Raw genomic sequence first — 14,938 nt, forward strand, 5'->3', positions numbered from 1 at the left:
TTTAAACGTCGGAACTACACTCGGAGAAGATGGATGGACAAATTCGTGAGAGCGTTGGTTTGAAGAATGCTCATGGAAAATGAACTGGGAAGACTTAGGGGAAGGATGAAGGGAAGTGGAACTCATAAACCTTCTTAAAATGAAAATTGCTAAACCTGTAAGGGATGCAAATCAAGGTTTGCAATACTGTCATATAGTCTGATATAAACGATATTTGATGATCCAGCAGCCTACCCATACACAACTCAAGGTAAATTTTTTTTTTTGGCACCGGATGATACGGGATCTATCTAGTATAGGGCCTCTATTACCTGGTACAGTAATTTTTTTTTTTTAATTTTTAATTCTTTTTAGAACCCGATATGTTGTCGACCTTGAACTCTTATGATCATATTCTCAAATCTACTTACTTCTTTATCATTTTGAGAATTTGTTAGAACCCTTGCAGATTCTAAACTTGGGGTTGATCTCTTTAGGGGATCGGCCTCCTTGGAACTCTATAGGGGTTCCTCCCTCCAAGTTGCTGCTCAAAGGCTGCAGAGAAGATTCATCTATTGCTTAAGAAATGAGAAGGAATACATGACTATTTATAGGGCTTCTAAACCCTAACTCCTAATAGGACTCCTACTTAAGACTCTTATTTCTAACCAACTCCTAATATGACTCATACTCAAGACTCATATTCTCTTACAACTCATAATTCTTCTCTAAGAAAAAACCTCATAACAGAATATCCCTTTCAATTAGGACTCTCCTAGTTAGAGTCCTAACAGAGTGTCCCTCTCAATTAGGACTTTCCTAGCTAGAGTCCTAACAGATCTGCCCTCTTCAAATCAGCCTTGTCCTCAAGGCTAAGATTCCATGAACTCAGGGAACCGGGTCTTCAGCTCCTCATATGGTTCCCATGTGGCGTCTTCAAGTGGTAGATTATTCCAATGCACTAGTACTTCAGTAGAGGGATGTCGGCGACGCATCACAATCCTACGATCGAGGATGGCCTGTGGTTGGGCTTGAATAACTCCATCCTCAGTTGTGTTGGGCAGCTGGATTTAGGGTGACTCGTGTTCTCCCAACTTGGGCTTTAGGCATGATACGTGGAAGACAGGGTGAATTTTGGCATCTTCGGGTAATTTAAGTCTGTATGCCATGACTCCAATACGCTCTGTGATCTGATAGGGCCCATAAAAACGTGGGGATAGCTTCATCGAGGCTCGAGTGTTGATAGAGAGTTGCTTGTATGGTTGTAGGCGAAGATAAACCCAATCTCCCACTGAAAATTCTCTTTCACTTCGTCGTGTGTCGGCTTGTTGCTTCATTCTGGCTTGAGCGGTAGAGAGATCATCTTTTAATAGTTGTAAGAGTTTGTCCCTATCAATCAATTCTTGGTCAACCTGATCTACCTTGGCCGAGCCAATTACATACTTTGGAATCACAGGTGCTGGTCGACCATACAATGCTTTATAAGGGGCACATTTTGTAGATGAATGATATGTAGTATTATACGACCATTCGGCCCAAGGAAGCCATTTTGCCCACTCTTTTGGTCGGTCGCTAGCGAAACACCGGAGGTACGTCTCTAAGCACCTATTTACCACCTTTGTTTGGCCGTCAGTTTGTGGATGATATGCTATGCTCATCTTGAGTTTGGTGCCTTGTAACTGAAATAACTCGGTCCAAAATTTACTAGTGAAGATCCTGTCACGATCACTTACGATGGACCTTGGCATCCCATGCAGTTTAACAATATTTTCTATGAAAATCTGAGCAATACTAGCAGCAGTGTAGGGATTTCTCACAGCACAAAAATGAGCATATTTCGTAAGTCGATCAACCACCACGAGAATCGTGCTTTTACCTTTGGAAGATGGCAGCCCTTCAATGAAGTCCATGGAGATGTCAGTCCACACTGAGTCTGGTATAGATAGTGGTTGTAGCTTCCCTAGATTTGCCATAGTTTCACCCTTGTGCTGTTGACATACATCACATTGTGCCACATATTCAGCAATAATTTTTTTCATCCCTCTCCAATAAAAATTTTGCTTCACTCTTTTGTAGGTTCTTAGGAATCCAGAGTGCCCTGCTAAAGGTATAGAGTGCATTTCATGCAAGATGATTGCGATGCAAGGGGAGTCAGGTATAAGCACAATGCGACCTTTGTAGCGTAAATCCCTCGAATCCCAGGTGTAGTGGGCTATTGCACTTGGATCCTCCTCCAATTTTTTTATGATCTTGCTGATCTCTGGATCCTTCTTCCATTCTTCCCTAATGTCCTCGATGAGACCGGTGGTAGGAAGGGAGATGGCTGAAACCTTAGCTTGTTCAGGTAGCTGTGAGAGTGCATCTGCAACAACGTTTTCTTTTCCCTTTTTGTAAATAATTTCATAATCAAATCCAAGAAGTTTGGTTACCCATTTTTGCTACTCAGGGGATGATATCTTTTGCTCCAAAAAGTACTTAAGGCTTTTATGGTCAGTTTTAATTTGAAATCGCCGGCCGATCAGGTAGGGTCTCCACCTCGTTATTGCGTGTACAATGGCAAGCATCTCCTTATCATATACTGACATATTTTGATGGGAGGGAGATAATGGCTTGCAAGTGTATGCGAGTGGTCGACCATTTTGCATGAGAACGGCTCCAATTCCGACTCCAGATGCGTCGGCCTCAATGATGAAGGGTCTATTGAAATCTGGTAGCGCAAGCACCGGCGTCATTGTCATGGCTGCTTTAAGTTTGTCGAAGGTAGCAGAGGCTTTGTCCAACCATTGGAAAGCATCTTTTTTCAGTAAAGAAGTGAGTGGTGCACTGATCTTCCCATAGTCCTTAACAAATTTTCGGTAGTAGCCCGTTAGTCCAAGGAACCCCCGTAGTAATTTCACGTTTGTAGGTTTCGGCCAGCCTTGCATTGCCTCAATTTTTGTTGGGTCTACCTGCTAGTCATAGGTGCCCAGCAAGCCAATCACGTGAGTGATAGCACGTGTGACTTGATACATAATCTTTTTGCTTATTATATTTTGGCGTATATCACTTTATAACTATTGCATAAATGCATACATATATTGTGATGTCCTTGGATTTGCGCAATGGGAATCGGATCGTGATGAGATCACGATAATGAGATCGATTCACCTTTAAACACATATCCTAAATAATCCCGGTCATAGGTTACTCGAGAGGGACATCGTGATAACCGGATAGAGTGGTGTGCTGTATACCCGTCCATATGATGGATGCAGCTGGTCTCATAGCTGCTCGTGTAGGGACACTAGGGATACAGTACAGGTGCTCATTGGAGAATGAGTTCACTGATTGATCCGCTTACGGAATGCTGGATGGTTGATGATGCCTTATTGTCAGACAGCGATTCCGTAGTCCTAGTGGTGTATCTGGTCCTTAGACTTGAGACACCAAGGATGTCCTGTATGAGTGCTCCACTCTTTGATACCAGACTTATAGGTTTGGCTGTCCCCAGATCTAGTACAGCTGGTTATAGGATCATCCACTCTCGGCGTCATGAGAGGAATATCCTATGTGTTCTTGCTCAGACAAATCCCTGGCCAGGGTCATTCGGGTTGAGAGAGAAAGAGTTCTCCGGGAGAATCCGATTAGAGCGAGACTCGAGTAGAAACCGTATGGGTCTGACAGCACCATGCTCGATATACGGTCTCTGGGATATTAGATGGATGAGGGACTATAGGTACATGGTAACTGAGGACAGACAGGTCCAATGGATTGGATTCCCCTGTATCGTCTGGGGACTACGGCGTAGTAGCCTAGTACGTCCGTAGTCGATGAGTCGAGTGAATTATTACAGAGATAATAATTCACTGAGTTAGAAGGAGTTCTGACAGGTATGACTCACGACCAGCTCGATATTGGGCCTAGAGGGTCACACACATATGGTAGGCATTGCGATGAGTAGAGGTTCGGATATGAGATATCCGACGGAGCCCTTGTCTTATTGGATGCAGATCTAATACCCACTAGGGAAGGACCCATTAGGGTTTGACACGGGATCTCTATAAATAAGAGGGATTCACAGCCTCATAGGCTAGAGTTTTGAGGAGCGTCGTCGCAACCCTGCTGTGTGGATCACCGCTAGAGAGGAGGACGCTTGACCTCCTTCACCCTCTTCTAAGGATCTGCAAGGAAACAGGGATATACGATCTCCCTAGGTAACACAATCTCTATACGCAGTTTTGTGTTTTGCGGATTTTTGCGCACCAATCTTCGCACGACGACGAACATCTTTTTGGGAATCGGGGATTTTTGTTTTCTTTTTCTTCCGCTGCGCATATGATGTCGCCCATAATGATTTCCCAACAGTGGTATTAGAGCCAGGTTGTTCGTGCGAATGATTGGTTTTGAACTGCGTGTGTTGTGTTTAGCGAGAAAGGGCAGCAACAGTTGCTGCCCTCGATCTGCGTGCGTGAAGCGCAGCTGAAGGCGGGCAGCGCAGGGGCTGCGTCTGCAGCAGCCGGCCGGCGGCCTGCTTGCAGCAGGCTTGCTGCCGGCGGGGCTGGCAACCCACGGGCAGAGGCGCCGCAGGGCAGCGGCGCCTGCCGCCGAAAGGAAGCGGCGCCTGCCGCCGCAGGGCAGCGACGCGCGACGCCTGCCGCCGCAGGGCAGCGACGCGCGACGCCTGCCGCCGCAGGGCAGCGACGCGCGACGCCTGCCGCCGCTGCTCCCGTGGGCGAAACCCACCCCACAGGGGCGGCCGCCCGGCGGTACAGCACCGCCTGCGGAGGCAGCGGCGCCCGAAGGGGGCGCCCACCCGCAGCGGCAGCGCCGCCAGCGAGCGTGCCGCCTGCAGGCGAGGGCAGTGCCCTCGCCCCGCCGCACAGGCCGCCGCCGGCAGTGGTGGCGGCGGCGGCAGCAGCGAAAAGGGGAAAGGGTATTAGGGTTTTCTGGGCAAAAGACAGTTTTGCCCCTCGGAATTTGAGAAATTCCAGTTTCTGTCTTTTGTCCAAATTACGAAAATACCCTTAGGAATTGAGTAATTCCCTACATATCCCTGATTTCAGAAAATATTAATTAATTAAAAGGTTTAGTTGATTATTATTTTTATTATTATCTAGTAATCCTACATGATGATGATTATTTATACATGTGATGTATGATGTGTGGACGGATGATCATGGACCGTGTGATGTGTATACTTGTGATTATTATTATTGAGGTCTACGAACCTCCATTATATTTCTCGTTTATTGTCGGGCTTGCATGCCTATGATTAAGTTGTAATCACATGAGGAGGCACAGCGGGAGCGTGGATGCGATAGCGGGACCCACGAGACGGACGATCGTGATGCATGGAGATACATCAAGATGTCGACGAAACCGACGAGGACGAGATGGACGATCACAGGGCATGGAGATGCACCGTTGCACACATAGATCTTGATGTGAGTGATTAGGCCTACTGGCTCGGGCCTAATCATATTAGGTTGTGGTCCATGATCATCTGGTGTGATTGCTTATACACATACTAGATATGTATATATATTTGCATGCGATGTAGATATATATTAAATATGTATATGTGTGACATGTCATATTAGGAGACCAAATTATAGAAACATCTCTCGATAATATTAAGTCGGTAAACGTGAGGCAATTAGATTGACCCACGTGGCCTTCCATCGTTATGAGTAGGAACCGATTTCCGGTGTAGGTTGAGTTGGTCGAGTCCCTCGAGACTCACCTATATCGTGATTCGCTATCTTGCTTACGACATAGAGATGTCACCGGTGACCTGAGGACATGGTATGCTTGGTCGAGTCCCTCGAGGGTATATCATCAAATCAGACTCATCTTGTAACGAAGGTGTTGACTTATCCGAGCATCATGGTTGGTCGAGTCCCTCGAGGCCATGGTGATTCGGAGGCCGAATAGGACGAGAATCACAAGGAGTTGTGATCGGCAAGAGTTGCCTACCTTTTAGGCTTAGTGTGATTGGTCGAGTCCCTCGAGATTACACTAAGACGCTGATTGGATCCTGATCCCCACTAGAAGTCTGCCGGAGACTTCCGTTTCACGTGCTGAGGGTGTCGCGTGACTCGTTAGTAAAATAGTGGGAGCATATTAAGATAGAAGTCCATATCTTGATAGTTTATTTCCTGCAAAATCTGCATGTTATTCATTTCTGCTACATCTTTATTTTCATAAAATGTCGCTTTCAAATCCCTTATGTGGCATACTTGATGTCAACCGCCTCACTGGTCCAAATTATACGGATTGGCTCCGTAACTTGTGAATTGTTCTGACAGCGGAGAAAATCGTGTACGTCCTTGATATAGTGATGCCTACGCCCGAAGAAGTGGCAAGCGAGGATGAGATCGCTCGCTACGTGAAGTACATTGATAACTCCACTCTTGCTCAGTGCTATATGTTGGGCTCTATGACTCCAGAGTTACAGAGACAACATGAAAAGATGGATGCCAGATCTATTCTCCTACATGCCCGCAAATTGTTTGAGGAACAGGGAAGGACTCAACGATATGAGATATCCAAGCGCCTTTTCCACGCTAGGATGACTGAGGGGACACCAGTTCAGAACCATGTCCTAAAGATTATTGAGTGGATAGAGAAACTCACAGGTCTAGGAATGGTCCTAGAGGATAACTTGTGTGTGGACATTGTGCTTCAGTCCCTACCAGATTCCTTTTCACAGTTCATAATGAATTTTAATATGAACAAACTTGAGGTGACTCTCCCAGAGCTCCTCAATATGTTGAGGGAGGCAGAGAGTACTATTAAGAAAGAGAAGCCAGTTCTCTACACTGGTGAGACCAGAAAGAAAAGGAAAGCAGAAAGGTCCCTTAAGAAGGGAAAGGGCAAGGGCAAACAAGGTAAAGCAAATGTTGCTAAGAAAGACCCAACAAAGGACAAAGGCCAGTGCTTCCACTGTGGTAAAGATGGGCATTGGAAGAGAAACTGCAATGAGTACCTTGCAGAAAGGGCGAAACAAAAGCTTGATGAAGCTTCAGGTACATTCATGATCGGTCTCTATTTGTCAGACTCTTATGATAACACATGGGTATTGGATACCGGTAGTGCTTATCATATATGCAATTCGTTGCAGGTTCTGGCAAGGCCTAGGAGACTAGAGAGAGGCGAGATGGACCTCAAGATGGGTAATGGAGCAAAAGTTGTTGTATTAGCTGTTGGCGAGGTCGCCCTACATCTGCCTAGTGGAGTTTTTATTGCATTAGATGTATGTTATTTTGTTCCTTCTATTATCAAAAACATTATCTCCATTTCATGTTTAACAGTTAGTGGATATAAATTTGTTTTTGAGAACAATGGTTGTTCGATATTATTAGATGATAAGATCATCACGAAAGGAACATTGCATAATGGTTTATTTATGTTAGACACCACTCCACATATCATGAATGTAAATGTGTCCAAAAGGAAACGAGATGAGTTGAACAGTGCATACCTGTGGCATTGTAGGCTAGGTCACATCCATGAAAGAAGGATTCAAAAGTTGCTAAATGATGGATATCTAGATCCATTCGACTATGTGTCATATGCAACTTGTGAGCCTTGCATTCGTGAAAAACTGACCAAATCTCCATTTAGTAGAACTGGAGAGAGAGCCACTGAGTTGTTGGAACTCATACATAGTGATGTATGTGGACCCATGTCAACTCATGCCATTGGAGGTTACTCCTACTTCATTACATTTACTGATGATTTCTCAAGGTATGGATATGTGTACTTAATGAAGTACAAGTCCGAGGCCTTTGAGAAATTCAGAGAGTATAAGAATGAGGTGGAGAATCAGACTGGAAAGAGTATCAAAACTCTTCGATCAGATCGAGGAGGTGAATACTTAAGTACAGAGTTTACTCAGTTCCTCAAGGACCATGGGATATTATCCCAATGGACACCTCCTTACACACCTCAGCTCAATGGTGTCTCTGAAAGGAGAAATCGTACTTTATTAGATATGGTACGGTCCATGATGAGTTTCGCTGACCTACCCATCTCATTCTGGGGATATGCCCTAGAAACCGCAGCTTACCTTCTGAACAGAGTTCCAACTAAGTCGGTAGTGTCTACACCATATGAGATATGGAAAGGGAAGAAGCCTGATCTTAAGGTTGTTAAGATTTGGGGCTGCCCTGCCCACGTTAAAAGACACAACCCCGATAAGTTAGAATCAAGGACAGAGCGATGCATATTTATGGGATACCCCAAGGAAACTTGTGGGTATTATTTCTATCATCTCGAGGACCAAAAGGTCTTTGTAGCTAAGAGAGCAGTGTTCCTTGAGAAGGAACACATTCTTGACGGAGACAGTGGGAGAATGATAGAATTGAGTGAGGTTGGAGAACCAAGCTCAAGCACCACTCTACAGCCCGAGTCTGTTCAGGTACCTAATACACAAGTATCAACTTTACGCAGGTCTGATAGAGTATCCCATCCTCCTGAGAGATATGTGGGACATATTAGAGCAGAGGATGTAGAGGATATTGATCCTCAGACCTACGAGGAGGCTATTATGAGTATAGACTCCGGGAAGTGGCAAGAAGCCATGAATTCTGAGATGGATTCTATGTACTCCAATAAGGTTTGAAACCTAGTTGATGCGCCCGAAGGTATTGTACCCATCGGTTGCAAGTGGATCTTTAAGAAAAAGATCGGAGTAGATGGAAAGGTAGAGACCTATAAAGCAAGGCTAGTGGCTAAGGGGTATCGTCAAAGGCAAGGTGTTGACGACGACGAAACTTTCTCACCCGTAGCAATGCTAAAATCCATCAGAATTCTATTGGTTATTGCAGCACACTATGATTATGAGATCTGGCAGATGGATGTGAAAACCGTATTCCTCAACGGGAACCTCGAGGAGGAGGTGTATATGATGCAACCTGAGGGATTCGTGTCCAAGAACTGCCCAGATAAGGTGTGTAGGTTGCTTAGATCCATTTATGGACTAAAGCAAGCTTCCCGAAGTTGGAACATAAGATTTGATGAGGCAATCAGATCTTATGACTTCGTTAAGAACGAAGATGAGCCTTGTGTATACAGAAAGGTAAGTGGGAGCGCTATCACCTTTTTGGTGTTATATGTGGATGACATCCTCATCATTGGGAATGATGTAGGAATGCTATCCACAGTAAAGACTTGGTTATCTAGACACTTCTCCATAAAGGACTTAGGGGAAGCATCCTATATCTTGGGGATTAGAATCTATAGAGATAGATCCAAGAGGATGCTTGGCTTGTCCCAGTCCAGGTACATAGAAACCATTGTCAAAATGTTTGGCATTTAAAAATTCTAAGAAAGGGCGAACATGGATATGATACCTTATGCCTCAGCAATAGGGTCTATCATGTATGCCATGCTATGTACTAGGCCTGATATAGCGCATGCTCTGAGTGTCACGAGCAGGTATCAGGCGGATCCAGGCTTGGAGCACTGGAAAGCAGTAAAGTGTATCCTTAAGTACTTGAGAAGGACTAAGGATATTTTACTAGTATATGGAGGTAATAGCCTTAAGGTTGAAGGCTACACTGACTCAAGTTTTCAGTCTGATGTCGATGATAGCAAGTCGAATTCAGGGTATGTGTACACCTTGAATGGAGGAGTAGTGTACTGGAAGAGTTCCAAGCAAGATACCACAAGCAAGATACCACTGTTGACTCCACCACAGAGGCGGAGTACATTGCTGCATTAGATGCAGCAAAGGAGGGAGTCTGGGTGAAGAAGTTCATCACAGATTTGGGAGTCGATACAGATAGCGACAAGTCGACTTCCCTTATTGCGACAACTATGGGGTGATTACTCAAATAAGGGAACCTGGGTCTCATCAGAAGTGTTCTAAGGAGGTTCCAACTTATCAGAGAGATCGTAACCCGAGGAGATGTAGCAGTGGAAAGAGTTCCATCCGAAGATAACATTGCAGATCCACTGACAAAGTCGTTGTCTCAGATTGTCTTTGAGCGTCATAGGAGTCTGATGGGGATCAGACACATAGGTGATTGGCTTTAGGTCAAGTGGGAGATTGCTAGTCATAGGTGCCCAGCAAGCCAATCACGTGAGTGATGGCACGTGTGACTTGATACATAATCTTTTTGCTTATTATATTTTGGCGTATATCACTTTATAACTATTGCATAAATGCATACATACATTGTGATGTCCTTGGATTTATGCAATAGGAATCGGATCGTGATGAGATCACGATAATGAGATCGATTCACCTTTAAACACATATCCTAAATAATCCCGGTCATAGGTTACTCGAGAGGGACATCGTGATAACCGGATAGACTGGTGTGCTGTATATCCGTCCATATGATGGATGCAGCTGGTCTCATAGCTGCTCGTGTAGGGACACTAGGGATACAGTACAGATGCTCATTGGAGAATGAGTTCACTGATTGATCCGCTTACGAAATGCTGGATGGTTGATGATGCCTTATTGTCAGACAGCGATTCCGTAGTCCTAGTGGTGTATCTGGTATTTAGACTTAAGACACCAAGGATGTCCTGTATGAGTGCTCCACTCTTTGATACCAGACTTATAGGTTTGGTTGTCCCCAGATCTAGTACAGCTAGTTATTGGGAGTGGTAGTCGACCTTACGAGGGCTATTGAGTGTCAATAGAGGATCATCCACTCTCGGCGTCATGAGAGGAATATCCTATGTGTTCTTGCTAAGACAAATCCCTGGCTAGGGTCATTCGGGTTGAGAGAGAAAGAGTTCTCCGGGAGAATCCGATTAGAGCGAGACTCGAGTAGAAACCGTATGGGTATGACAGCACCATGCTCGATATACGGTCTCTGGGATATTAGATGGATGAGGGACTATAGGTACATGGTAACTGAGGACAGACAGGTCCAATGGATTGGATTCCCCTGTATCGTCTGGGGACTACAGCGTAGTGGCCTAGTACGTCCGTAGTCGATGAGTCGAGTGAATTATTACAGAGATAATAATTCACTGAGTTAGAAGGAGTTCTGACAGGTATGACTCACGGCCAGCTCGATATTGGGCCTAGAGGGTCACACACATATGGTAGGCATTGCGATGAGTAGAGGTTCGGATATGAGATATCCGACAGAGCCCTTGTCTTATTGGATGCAGATCCAATACCCACTAGGGAAGGACCCATTAGGGTTTGACACGGGATCTCTATAAATAGGAGGGATTCACAGCCTCATAGGCTAGAGTCTTTGCTTGCCTTTCCTATTCTCCTCTCCCTCTCCACCTCAGAGTAGGCCTGGAGTTTTGAGGAGCGTCGTCGCAACCCTGCTGTGTGGATCACCGCTAGAGAGGAGGACGCTTGACCTCCTTCACCCTCTCCTAAGGATCTGCAAGGAAACAGGGATATACAATCTCCCTAGGTAACACAATCTCTATACGCAATTTTGTGTTTTGCGGATTTTTGCGCACCAATCTTCGCACGACGACGAACATCTTTTTGGGAATCGAGGATTTTTGTTTTCTTGTTCTTCCGCTACGCATATGATGTCGCCCCCAATGATTTCCCAACACTACCGCCACTCCTTCTTCTGATATTATATGCCCAAGGTACTCTACTTTTTGCTGGAGAAAGCTGCACTTTAGTTGCTTAACAAAAAGAGTATTCTCCCGAAGGATCGTCAAAACAATCCGTAAATGCTGAAAGTGAGTCTCAAGAGAAGGGCTGTAAACGAGAATATCATCGAAAAATACCAACACAAATTTACGAAGAAAGTTCCAAAATATATCATTCATGAGACTTTGAAAGGTTGAAGAAGCATTAGTGAGTCCAAAAGGCATTACCAAGAATTCATAATGGCCATCATGTGTGCGAAATGCAGTTTTTGGAATGTCATCATTACATACCCGAATTTGGTGGTAACCGGATCGGAGGTCCAACTTCGTGAAGACTCGAGCTCCTTTCAACTCATCAAGAAGTTCATCCACCACTGGTATTGGGTATTTGTCCTTGACGGTGATGCCATTTAAAGCTCGGTAGTCGATGCACATCCGCCAAGTTTCGTCCTTCTTGCGTACAAGTAGCACCGGTGAGGAATAGGGGCTGCAACTTGGTCGAATCACCCCTGTTTCAAGCATCTCCTTTACGATCTTTTCAATTTCATCTTTCTGGAGGTGAGGATATCGGTATGGTCGAGTGTTCGCTGGTGGCTTGCTCGGAAGGATTGGAATTCGATGGTCATGTTGCCGAGAAGGAGGAAGACCATGCGGTTCAGCAAATATGTCGGCAAATTCAGTAAGTAATTGGGCAAGATTTTGATCTTCAAATTCTATTTTCTTCCCCTCTGGTTGCTGCTGGAGGTGCATCAAAAAGGCACCATTTACCTTGTGTAAAACTTTCTCCATTCGTTGGGTCGAAACAATGGTAACGTTGCTTCCGCGCTTCCCGCGTAGGATGATTTGTTTGCCCTTACAGTAGAATTTCATAATTAATTTAGAAAAGTTTCAAGAGACATCACCTAGTATTGTCAGCCATTCTATACCAAGCACTACCTCATAGTCATCGATTGGTAGGAGGAAGAAATCGGTGATAATTTCTTGGTCTTGCAGTAATAGTTTCACCTGCGGGCATCTTTGGTCGTACTTTAGGATTCTACCGTCGGCAACCTTTACATCGAACTTGCTGCAACCTTCAATATGCAGTGCCATCTGAGCAGCAACCTTACTATTCAGGAAGTTATTAGTGCTACCCGTGTCGATGAGAATAGTGATCGACTGTTGTTTGAGAAGGCCTCCAACTTTCATCGTTTGCGGATTTGAATAGCCGGCTAGTGCGTGTACCGTAATGTCGGTCGGCTGTGGCTCTTCTTCCATATCTTCTTCTTCATGTTCAAGGCTCTCTTCTAGCTGTTCAATGACCTCTTCTTCTACTGGTTCAATCATAAGAAGTCTACCTTTTTTACAGCGATGCTCGCGGCTCCACGGCTCGTCGCAATGCCAACATAACCCCTTCGCAGATCGCTCCCGAAGTTCTTCTCTTGTTAACCTTTTCGGTGCAGGGACTCGGTTGATAGTAGGGGGGGCTGAGGGCTTTAGTATTGTAGGTCGTAGAGTGATCCTTGTCCTCCGGGCTTCATGGTTCAATCGCTCCTCTTGAAGTCGTGCGAAAGAGATGGCTGCCATAATCGTGTATGGTTGTCGCGCCTTAACTTCTCCCCGGATCTCCGGCTTTAAGCCCTCAATAAAAGTCCCCAATAACTATTTTTCAGACCAATCATGAGTTTGATTAGATAACCTTTCAAACCTGGTTTGGTACTCCTGAATGGTGGAGGTTTGTCGGATCTTTGCTAGTTGTCCGTCAATGTTCTCGTAATAAGTTGGTTCGAAGCGGATCAGTAGTCCTTCTTTGAATTGTCACCATGAAAGGGCTCCATAAGTGTGTTCAAACCAGTCAAACCATTGTATGGCATCCCCTTCAAGATGTATAGCTGCAATTTCCACCATGGATGCATCCGCAGTTTTATGGTACCGAAAATATCGCTCAGCGCGCGAGATCCAACCAATTGGGTCTCCTTCTTCCCATCTAGGGAAGTCCACTCTCATGCGCGAATAGTTGGGGTCAGTCATTGAGCCTCCCCTCTCTTGGAAGTCATCTCTTTGGGCATGATGTGATTGGTTAGAGCTCTCTCCTTGATGTGATTTCTTCGGGCTTGGTGGTCGGCCCAAATTGAATTCGGTAAGGAGAGTCCGAATCTTTTCCTCCATTTATGCCTCAAAGGCTTCAAATTTAGCATTGATTGCCTCCTCAGATGTCATAGTATATGACTCCAAATCTGTGATGTTAAGCTCTCTCTTTTGTTGACGAGTTAAAGGCATGTATAGGTTTGATAGAAATCAGTGAAAGTTTGCTGCAGAATTGTGTTGTCTTGTAAGAGCAGAATTATCGTCGAAGAAACAGCGGTTTCTCGACGAAATCTCCATAAAAAATTTGAGAGATTTGAGGAGAGAGTTGACAGAAATATCTCAGTTTATATGACAGCAAGGATGTCCATCAAGAAAATTTCGGCAGTAACAGCAAGAAAATTGGTGTAAGTTGCGATAGCAGAATTCTCGTCGAAAAATTTCAGCAACTTACGATGAAAATTTGCAGCAAAATAGAAACGAATTTTTTTTTTTTTGGATTTTTGGATAGGGATAAATAAATTGCAGCAGCAGTAAGGTAGGAAACCAGAACCTGTTGCAATTCACGGGGAGATCAAAGGATGATCTGCGGTGGTGGAGATGATGGCGGAATTCGGCGACAGTCTTTTAAGCAATTGTGGGAATTGCTTTGGACGGTTGTGGAGGGTTGATGGATGGCTGTGGAAGGGCAGCGAGACGCCAAGAACGCTGCTCTGATACCAGGTGTTAGAACCCTTGCAGATTCTAAACTTGGGGTTGATCTCTTTAGGGGATCGGCCTCCTTGGAACTCTATAGGGGTTCCTCCCTCCAAGTTGCTGCTCAAAGGCTGCAGAGAAGATTCATCTATTGCTTAAGAAAAGAGAAAGAATACATGACTATTTATAGGGCTTCTAAACCCTAACTCCTAATAGGACTCCTACTTAAGACTCTTATTTCTAACCAACTCCTAATATGACTCATACTCAAGACTCCTATTCCCTTACAACTCCTAATTCTTCTCTAAGAAAAAACCTCCTAACAGAATGTCCCTTTCAATTAGGACTCTCCTAGTTAGAGTCCTAACAGAGTGTCCCTCTCAATTAGGACTCTCCTAGCTAGAGTCCTAACAGAATGTCCCTCTCAATTAGGACTCTCCTAGCTAGAGTCCTGACATAATCTTCTCTAAATATGCTCGTCCAATATATATGTCTTAATATTATTTCTTTACACAGTGATATGCTAATGGGCTATACTTAATATAACTAATTACTAAAGTATGAGAAGTTGATGATTGCTATTCGATAATGATTTCAAAAGGTTTCTTATTAGATATAGAACTATGCT

This window comes from Musa acuminata, chromosome BXJ1-10 (genome assembly GCF_036884655.1).
Source record: "Musa acuminata AAA Group cultivar baxijiao chromosome BXJ1-10, Cavendish_Baxijiao_AAA, whole genome shotgun sequence".
In the NCBI taxonomy this organism is placed as follows: Eukaryota; Viridiplantae; Streptophyta; class Magnoliopsida; order Zingiberales; family Musaceae; genus Musa; species Musa acuminata.